Source organism: Balaenoptera musculus, chromosome 9 (genome assembly GCF_009873245.2).
Source record: "Balaenoptera musculus isolate JJ_BM4_2016_0621 chromosome 9, mBalMus1.pri.v3, whole genome shotgun sequence".
Classification (NCBI taxonomy): Eukaryota; Metazoa; Chordata; class Mammalia; order Artiodactyla; family Balaenopteridae; genus Balaenoptera; species Balaenoptera musculus.
Window position 1 is genome coordinate 21,005,495 of NC_045793.1, and position 10,134 is coordinate 21,015,628.

A 10,134-nucleotide genomic window follows, 5' to 3' on the forward strand; every position below is an offset into this window, starting at 1 on the left:
TATAATATATAACAGTATATATTGATATTTTTAAAGGCTGAGAAAAATAAATAGAAATAGAAATTACTCTAATACTTTCTCCCTGCATCCCCATAGAGTCTTGGGAATACGCTAAGTACTTTAACAACCCACTCTGACAATTTCTGCTCCTCACAGCCTACCTGACAGGTAGGTGGTGTTGTCACTTCCATTTTATAGATGAAGGAACTCTGGCTGAGATTGTTTTGGTAATTTTCCCAGAGGGGGGATTGTAACCCATGTCTTCTGATTCCAGATCTGGGGGTCTTTCCATTACTCTGTACTCCCTCCTTCTCCCCTCTTACCCTGACAAGGGACCCCAGTGAGTGGCCCTGCGTTCCTATGACCCGCTATTCCCTCCTTTGTCTGTTCCAAGGCTCTCCACGTTGATCAAATCTGCTGGGGATGACTCTTGGGATCTCGATTAGTTCAAATCAGTGTTAGTAATCCTGTTCTTTGCCAGACACTCATTTTCACAACCTCCCTTGCAGCTTGGAGTGGCTGTGTGACCCAGTTCTTGCCAGTCAGTTATATGGAAGCATTCTGAAATACTCTACTTGCTGTTAGAAGGGAGAGCAACTCCAGAAGAGCTTTCTGGCACTGCTTCTTTGCGTTTCTTTGGGGCTTAAGTTAAGTCTAAGAGCAAAAATCCGACTTACCAAGGATGAGACACAGACAAAATAGAAAGAGGCTGGATCCTTGATAACCTCAGGGAGTCCCTGCACTAGACCAGGAGCCACCTAACTCCAGGCTACTCATGTGAGATATTAACTGTCTTTTAAGCAGCTGGATGTGTATGCTGTTACTTGCAGACCAAAGCCTTCCTAATGGACACAGTCTCCATTTCTGTGTTTCTAGTCAACACTCTTCTATCCTCATGTCATCATTTTGTCAGTTTCCTTCTTCTCTTTGGTCTACGAATTCCATTTTATGGGGCCAGGCTTGGTCCGTATGGCATAAGATGTCATACGACCCAACGACCTTTTTAGAGCTATGCATTTTTCCCTAGCTCTTTTCTACTTTATTTTTCCCAATTGGATTATTATGTTTGTTTGTGTGTTTCTAAGGGCTTGCTCCATTTCTTTCCCTTGCAAAGTTCTGCCCACACTGACTCTTTCGTGGTTCCCAAAGCTTGCCTTCTTTGGAAGTGAGGATTATTCTTCCTCTACATTCCACCTCGGGGCCCCTGTACTGACGCCTTCCTCTCCCCACGTCTTCCCCTGGCTGGCTCCTTCTTGCCTTTCAAGCCTCAGCTCGGAGGTGACCACCTCAGAGAAACCTTTCCTCACCTCACAACACCATATTCTCATATTATTCATAGAACAAACCACTACCTGAAATTATCCTGTTCATTCATTTAACTGTTTCATTCTTGCCTTCATCCACAGTGCACACTGCACAAGATCAGGGACCTACTGTCCTGGGCTCCATCTTATCTCCAGCACTAGAACTTGGCACATAGGAGGAACTAAGAATATATTCATATAAGAAATGAATCAGAGAAAGAATGTATAGGGAGCTCCTTTTTATCTGTTAAATTGGGTGCTGTCTGATTCATAGATCACTGAATAAAGCCAATAAGATCTTCAACATTAAAAAAAACAAAACAAAACAATTAATGGATATGAACTACCTGCCCATGTGAGTCCTTGGTTTTATTCTGGGGGAATTGTTCAGTATTTATGAAACAGGGATATTAAAAGGTAAAGTGATCAGCACATCTATGCAAGTGCTAGGTAAATATTGTACCATCATCAAATGTCTATAATTTAAAATTCTGACATTGAAGAACATATATATATTTTTCTTTCACCTACATCCTTTGCAACCCGGTCTTGCTTGCTGATCCTTATTATTCATTCCTATCCTCCCCCTGCCCACGCCTCAAATGCAGCTTCTTACTCCAATTCCTTCTGATTAGAAGAACGTATATTAATGTTGTTATTATTTCTCATTGAGATGAGCCTTATTTTAAAAATATTGTAACAGCAGAGGCACTATTAATAACAAAATGAATAGTTATAATTTGAATATGGTGTTATGATCAGAATCAAGAAGAATTGCTTTCTGAATTGACACTCTCTTCCTTATTCCCCTATTACTTGGCGAATACTTCTATCTTAGCATCGATAACATATTGCTGCACTTGTTTGTTATGCTGTCCCCCACTCACCTGAAAACCCCTAAGGTAGGGACTATGCCTGAAACAGCTTTGATCCATAGCACAGTGACATATGGCAGGCACTTCATAAATGTTTATTGAATGGATGATCCTAAACATGATATGAGTTGCAGAGTATCCCCTTGGCCTATTTCACTCTACAGTCACAATGAAATTTTACAGAACCTTTATAGTCTCATGAAAACCTGTGATATCTGGCTTTGGTCTTTGGACGAAATCTTTATCATTGTCACCATCATTATCACTCACTCTTTCTTTCTTTCTTAAGATGTATTCTCTCTTACTGTAGCTTTATGCCTGAATAAGCATGACGAATCAGGAAGGGAGATTATGACCAGGCCCGAAAGGTGCTGATGAAATCGCTGGAGCAGAAGCGATAGGATGCTTTAGTTTTATTTACAGAAGAAAACGATGAGGTGTCAATAATCCTGTTAATATGGGAGGAGGCATAATTAGGAATGACAAAGGGACAGACTGAAGGTTTGGAACTCCTGCAGAAGAAGCCCACAACACTCCTTTACAGAGAGGTGCTTTCGACAGTGGAATAATTTCCCCCTGGGGGTCAGGGGCGGTGATGAGAATGCCATTGTTCAGATCATTTAAGACAAACTAGAGGATGAAGAAGCAGTCATTATAGGCTGCTGAACGTCCACAGTGTAGTTAGATGTAGGGCAAAAACCTGTCCAGCCCTCAGGTTACCGTCCCTGCGACGAGATGACACAAGCTGACCCTGGGCCCATTACCTGTGACTTCTCTGAGACACTGGGATCCCTGGCCTGGTTGTCAGGCCCTTGGTAGCCATAGAAAGCTTCTGAGGTTAAAGGGGTAGGAATAGAAGAATGATAAGTATCCTCCACTGGAGTAGGAAGAAACTAGGGTAAAGGGGGAGAAAAGCAATCTGGGCACCCAAAAAGAAAGACTGGGGACTTGGGGAGGAAGGAATGGAGTGGGGGGTAGTTTGAAAGCCAAAGGAAAAAAAATAAAAATTCAGAACTCTGGATTTTATGAGTATTCAATGAGTGAATGATGGAAAATGGTTCTATACAGGCCTGTACTGGGCAAAGGACGGTATACCTGGTGAATGAGGTGTACAGCTGCAGAGCAAGGAAGAGGCAGGGTTTAACTTAGCTGTGTGTCTACTCATTCCCTTCATCTCACTCTCTGACCTGACTTCATCCTTGATTCCTCTCCTTGGTGATGGTTGGGGCCAGATTTGGTTATCTTCCCTAAATATTACTCTGAAATCATTCCAGTTTACTTCAGTAAACATTTACTGAGTCAAAGCAAAGCCCGTGGCACTGTGGAGGATACAACAAAAAACACAAAACAACTAAAACCTCAGACCCTTAGAGACATCAGAGGTTATTTCATCCCAACTCCCGTCTTCACCTAAGCATCCCCTCCTTCCTGTCTGAACACATCAAGTGATGGAGAACTCACTACCACCCAAGAAAATCTATTCTGTCTTTAGAGAGCTCTATTAGAAAGGCATTCCTTATATTGGGCCAAAATATCTCTACATAAGATAAATTCTATTCATTGATCCTACTTCAATATCTTGAAGTTATAGAGCTAATTCAGCAACCCTTCCCAAATATTTCAAGCTGTCATGTTCCCTTGATTCTTACTTTCTTGAAGCTGGACATCACCAGCGTCTTTGATTGTTCCAAATATAATAGGATTTTAAGTCCCTTTTGGGCTTGACCACTCTTAAAGCGTGGGGCCTGGAGAAGTAATCCAGGTGTGGTCTAACTGTCTCAAAGCAGAGCAGGACTATCACCGCCCCCTTTGGGACTCCATTCTCTAATAATATAGCTTGTGATTCCATTGACTTTGGCAGCCTCTCACTGTTGAGTCACATAGAGAGCTTATTGTCAACTTTAGCTTATACTTAAAAAAAATGTGGTCACATCTCCCTAATCCTGTATTTGCAAAGTTGTTTCCTATACCCACATATAGGACCTCGGTCGTATCTATATTACATTTCATTTTGTTAAAAATTTCCCCATAATTTCAGCATGCAAAATTATCTTTGAATTCAGAAAGTCTATTTTATGTTGAGGGGCTTTGATCATGCACTTGTAGCCTGAATAAAACAGGGTGTTCTTGATTCTGCCTTAAGATCCATCCCAACTTGATGATATATCCAAAAGAAATGCAAAATCAACCTTTTCAAAGCATTGACAAATTGCAAAGTTTTCTACTGACAGTCTCTTGAGGGGGCATCAAAAGAAGGAATTACATCATGTACTCTGAAAGACTTCCTAAAAACTGCTCTTTTTGTGACTGATGCTCACGTCCCTCCAGGGTCGCCATGCTCACAGCCTTCCTCCCACCTTCTTCCCACCCATCCTCATGCCCCCTTCCCTCCCAGGGTGCTGCTCCATTCTTTCCCCCTGGCCAGATCCTTTTTCTTTGTGGAGAGCTCCACATATTTTCAAATGTAGGTCAGTTCAGCTTCTCTCACTTTTTCATTCCTCAGCATGGTGCCCCCAGGTCAACATCAAAATGCCTTATTAACACCAAAAATGCCCAGTATTAAGCAAAGGTTTCTTTCTCCTTAGCCAGGGGGAGGATTGTAAATACTTATATTTATTGTTTTTTCATTGCAGTCATAGGCAAATTTGATGACTGTGCCTCCTCCATCTTTATCCAAGTTATTAGCACATTTGTAGAACAGGATTAGTTTGAGAACAGAGCTCTGATACAGATCCCAAGAAAACCTTCCTCCACGCTGTCTTGATGCATTGAGGACCATCTTTGGGGTCTCACCATTCAATCAGTTAATCCTTCCAGCCCACATAACCCCATGCTCTACAAGGGTCTTATTAAAGAGTCCTTGATGCAATTCAGATATTCTCTCTTATACTTCCTTGATGTGAAAGCCTCACCACTTTGTTGAATTAGAAAACAAGACCAACCTGGTAGGGTTTGTTCTTGGCAATGCCAGGCCTATTCTTAGTGCTCACCATATCATTTTCTAAATAATCACGTCTGCCCTTTACTGAGCCAGTGGTCAATATCTGGGCCCAGCTCATTTATTTGTAGTTTTCAGAACTTATCAATACATTATTTTCACCTTTTCCAAACTAGAATGAGGTTTGCCTGTCTCTAGTCCTTTACCTGTCCCTACACAGTTCCTGATGAGATTAACAACTCAATATGGAGCTTTTACCTGTTAATATCTAAACGCTTCCTGGCACCATCATATGTTTAGCCTGTACCATTTCTGGGTATTAGTGTCCATGAGTATATTGACCATGGTGGAGAAGAAAACTGCCTGTGACTTGATCTAAAGTTACTTGCTTTAGCATGGAAAGGATGTTCTGGATCATTCCTGGAATCTCCTTCTAATCAATTAGTGCCAAACAGAAGTCCTCAGGCCAAGTAGAACACTGGCTGGTCTTTAGGAAATGAGAGATGAGAACTTCTCTGGGATGTTTACCCCATCGTGCTGGGCAGACAGGCTGCTCTGTACCTTCATGGCAGCCCAGAGAAGAGGAGCAAGATGGGGCAGATAGCTGGAAAGTAGAACAAAAGCAAGCTTGAATATGATACAGATGGGGTGGAGGAGTGGTTGGCTGGATTCGAGAAGAGAGAGTGGTGTGATGAAGATGCTTTTAGCAGCAGTATTTTTTTGTTCCTTTTAAACTAGCTTTTTAAAAAAATGGAGAATGTAATACTTGCACAGGGTAAAATGTCAAAAAGAACAAAAGATATACAATGAAACAATAAAACATATGTCACCCTGGCTCCCACTCTGAGGTTTCTGCTGGTGTTTTTTGTATCCTTCCAAAATGTTCTATGTATATATAAAACTATATAGATATGTATGCACTATTCTCTATATTCAAAAATATGCAAACATATATACAAATACCTTTCTGCATTATTTTTTCAGAGCATCGATTACATAGATTTACTTCATTTGTTTAAGATCTATACTGTGTTCTATTGCATGGGTGTACCGTAATTTTAATAGCAGTGCTTTGAGGGAATGAAGATAGAATTGTTGCCAAACCCAAGGTATTAATCTTAAGTTTGAAGTGGAGAGAGTAACTGACGGGTGCACAGGTTTACATTTCAGATTCCTATGTAACATGAGATGTGTCACTTCAACATCCCTTGCCTCAGTTTGCCTAGCAGGGAAAGGACATCACTTTCCTTCTTGATTCTAGTGTCAAAAAATATGAGACAAGGCTCCTTAGACACAGGACTTGGGAAAACAACTACTAGAAAGGGTATGTATTAACATTTTCTCCTTATCTAGGGGTGGGGCATGGGCGGAAGGGAACCCTCTCTCTGCCCACAGCGACACTAAATTGCGCTGAAGTGGGGGCTGCCTTTGCTGGGCACCCATGAACAGTCATCGGAGCAGATCAGCAGGCCTGGTCTGCACTCACCTGCTTTATCTTGGCCCATCGCTAGCCCTGCCCAGTGCCGTGCTGGGAAAGGTTTAAGAACTGGCTCTCCACAAAGATAAGAGCCCTGGTTTGCAGTGTATGCTGATCCCCCTGGTGTAAATATTTCCACCATGGCTGGTTTCCAGCTATCAGCATAGCGTCACTGAATGCAGGGTTGGGGACAGGTGCACACAGTGGGGTCTTCCTGGCTCTTTTTTTAAAAAATCTTATTTATTTATTTATTTATTTATTGCTGAGTTGGGTCTTCGTTGCTGTACGCCGGCTTTCTCTAGTTGTGGCGAGCGGGGGCTACTCTTCGTTGCGGTGCGCGGGCTTCTCATTGTGATGGCTTCCCTTGTTGCGGAGCACGGGCTCTAGGCGCGCGGGCTTCAGTAGCTGTGGCACACGGGCTCAGCAGTTGTGGCTCACGGGCTCTAGAGCACAGGTTCAGTAGTTGTGGCGCACAGGCTTGGTTGCTCCGCGGCATGTGGGATCTTCCCGGACCAGGGCTGGAACCCGTGTCCCCTGCATTGGCAGGCGGATTCTCAACCACTGCGCCACTAGGGAAGCCCGTCTCCCTGGCTCTTAACTATCAAGCACCACTGTGGCCTTGGGGCTGTGACCATGGGGAGTCCACAGGGGACACCCAGCGTTTGCAAAGCCTGCAGACAGGAGTGCTTTGGGAGGAAGCCCTTTCAGACCTGAGGAAGGAGAATGGGGGGAGATGTTAAGGAGGAGAGAGGTCACCTTGGGTCTATGCACGGTCCCCAGAAACTCCCAGAGGCGTGGTCTGCGGCTCCTTCTGCGCCGACTCAGTATAGGCACCTCTTTCCCTTCTTACTCTTCCTCGTGGCTTCTTTCCTCCCTCACTTTCCTCGTACCCACTGGGGGCACCTTGGCCCTCCTGACGACTCTTAGGCACTGCTTGGGTCTCCAGAAGCTGCTGAGGGCCGAGGAGATTCCTCGAAGCTGGTGCCAGGGGGATGGAAGGTAGTCCTCACGGGACACTGTGCGGCGGGGAAGCAGGGGCCTCCTGTTCCCGGTCTCTTCTTGCCATGCCTTCTCTTGAGCCCTTGGACCTCCCCCTGCCCTGCAGTGCGGGGAGGGCCAGGATCAGGAGGAGGGAACTTTGTCAGCAACACAGGGATGGAGTCCACTCAATCTGGCCTCCAGCGGGCTCCCCGTGAGGGCAGGTGCCAGGCAGCTCATTAAAATGAACGAGCTCCAGCCCTGCTCTGCGCCTCCGTGCGGGGTGTTTCTGAGGCTGACACGCCGGAACTGACCACATCCGCTTCAGGTGAGCACGACTGCACATTCTGTGTGTTGTGCCTTCCAGCCCCCTGGCTGGGTTTCTCATTTTCACTTCACACGTTGAGATAGGCTAAGGGGCTCTGTAGGGAGTTCCTGGCAGGGCACATCCTGGTGCCCATTCCTGCCCAGTATAGTCAGTATCATGCATCCAGCATGCGCCCCCCCCCTCTGTCCTTCTTATTCTAAAGCCAAGTGGGCTCAAAGAATAAGAGTTAGAGGCTAATGAGGCCAAGGTCAGGGGAACGATTCCCTCTGTAAGTCACTATATTTTTAGTTATCTATGGCTGTGTAACAGATCACCTCCAGCAACATCTTGTCTCTGCTCCACAATGTCTGGGACCTCAGTTAAAACACCCAAAGTTGGAATCATCTGAAGATTTGACTGGGCCTAGGGGACCCACTTCCAAGGCGGCTCCCCCATGGGATGCCAAGTTGTGCCAGCTCTTGGTGAGAAACCTCACTTCCTCTCCTCAAGGCTGCTTGAGGGTCCTCACCACATGGCCGAATACCCCAGAGCGAGTGATCTAAGAGACCAAGCTGGAAGCTGCCACGTCTTGGATGAGCTAGCCTTGGAAGTCACCCACTGTCTCTTCCTGGTCAGCTGAGTCAGCTCTGACTCTGTGGGAGGGGACCGCAGGACGGCACGAACACCAGTTGGCGAGGATCACTAGGTTTATTTTGGATGCTGGTTATCACAGTCTCTTAGAAGATTATACTCAGACAACCTGGCAATCATCTTGGAAATGTGTGTTACCAGATAAGGTATTTAACCCATTAGCACAAATCCATCCTCAGTACAAGGAAAACAAGTGAGGCCTTTGTGCTCTTTGTACCCCAGTCACAGAGGCCAGGTGACTAGCTTAAGCTACTTGGCAGGTGAGCTGCGCAGAGGCAAGATGGAGCCTTCATGTGGAAGCCATGAATGGCATCTGGTTCTTGGAGTTCAGGCGTGCTATAGGACCTCATGCCTCCTGGGACTGAACCCCCAAAACGGGTCACATGGAAGTGTTTACATTTTCTTGTTGTAGCAAGATACGGAGTTGGCCAGAGCTGGGACTCTGCTGTTTCTGGCCAATTGAGTGAGGTCACATGCCTACCCCACCCCTTGCATCCTCCCACTTCTGATTCCTGCAGTTGAAAGGACAAGTTTGCTCATTAGGTGGAAGAGAAGGAAGAATTCTGGAGAGAGGTGGTAGGTGAAGGCGTCTGGGGAGGAAGGGGATTAACACTTAGACCCAGGGAGGTGTGGGAGCTGCTTCGGGGCCCAGATGCCCAAGATCCACACGGTGTGCGAGTGGGGGAAGGGAGCGAGCATCCCCCCGACCTTGGCACCAGACCCCTGGTGTGGCCTGGGAAGCCACAGCAGAGCAGCAGGGCTGGCCTTGCCCAGCGGTATAGGTGGGCAGAGGTGATGGCAGAGATGTCCTTCCATCACGTGGCTTGTGGCAGTGGACTTCCATGACGAGGCCTGTGAAGAATAACATGATCAGACTTGTTCCTCAGCACAGCCACCCTTGGGGGTCTGTGACACGTGGGAGGAGACAGGGAGGGGGCTATCAGTGGAGGCCAAGTCTGCATGAGCAGGAGAAGGCTGGGAGATGAGATTCAGATGCGACCATCACTGTGTCCTCGCTAGCACCCACAAGCTGGAGAAGCCTGGGACGGTGTGGGTCTACTAACAATACCCAGCCACCAAGGTCAAGTACAATCAGGAAGTGGGGTGGCATAGGGACGCTCCTCCCCCCACCCTCCTCCAAGGGCGGTCGTTTCTCTGTCCTGTTTTACTATTTTATGGCCTAGAGTCTTGGAAATAGAATGCTTGGGTTAGAGGCTGACTTAACCCCTTAGGAAATAGGAAAGAAGAAGTTTGTTTCAATAGACTGAGAATCTTGAGAGCAGCTGCGCATACCACGAAATGGCAGCTTTCAGAAGGCTGCAGCTTGCAGCCTGCTGGAGTGTGTGGTGGACATCTGGTGACACACCTGGAAATCAGGGGTCAGTGGGGAGTTGGGCCCTTCTCTCTGTCTGGAACCCTGGCCTCCTGTTTCCAGCGCAGGGTCACCGAGGAAGGCTCTTTCCTCCCAGTCTCTGCTGAGTTGGGATAATGTTGATATTTCCACTCTCCTGCAGGTGGCGCCACAATTTAGGTTTTTAAGCCGCGGACTGCCTGCCCTTTTTCATCCAGCACCGGGTGCGCCGTCTGAAACCCAGCCATGGGGC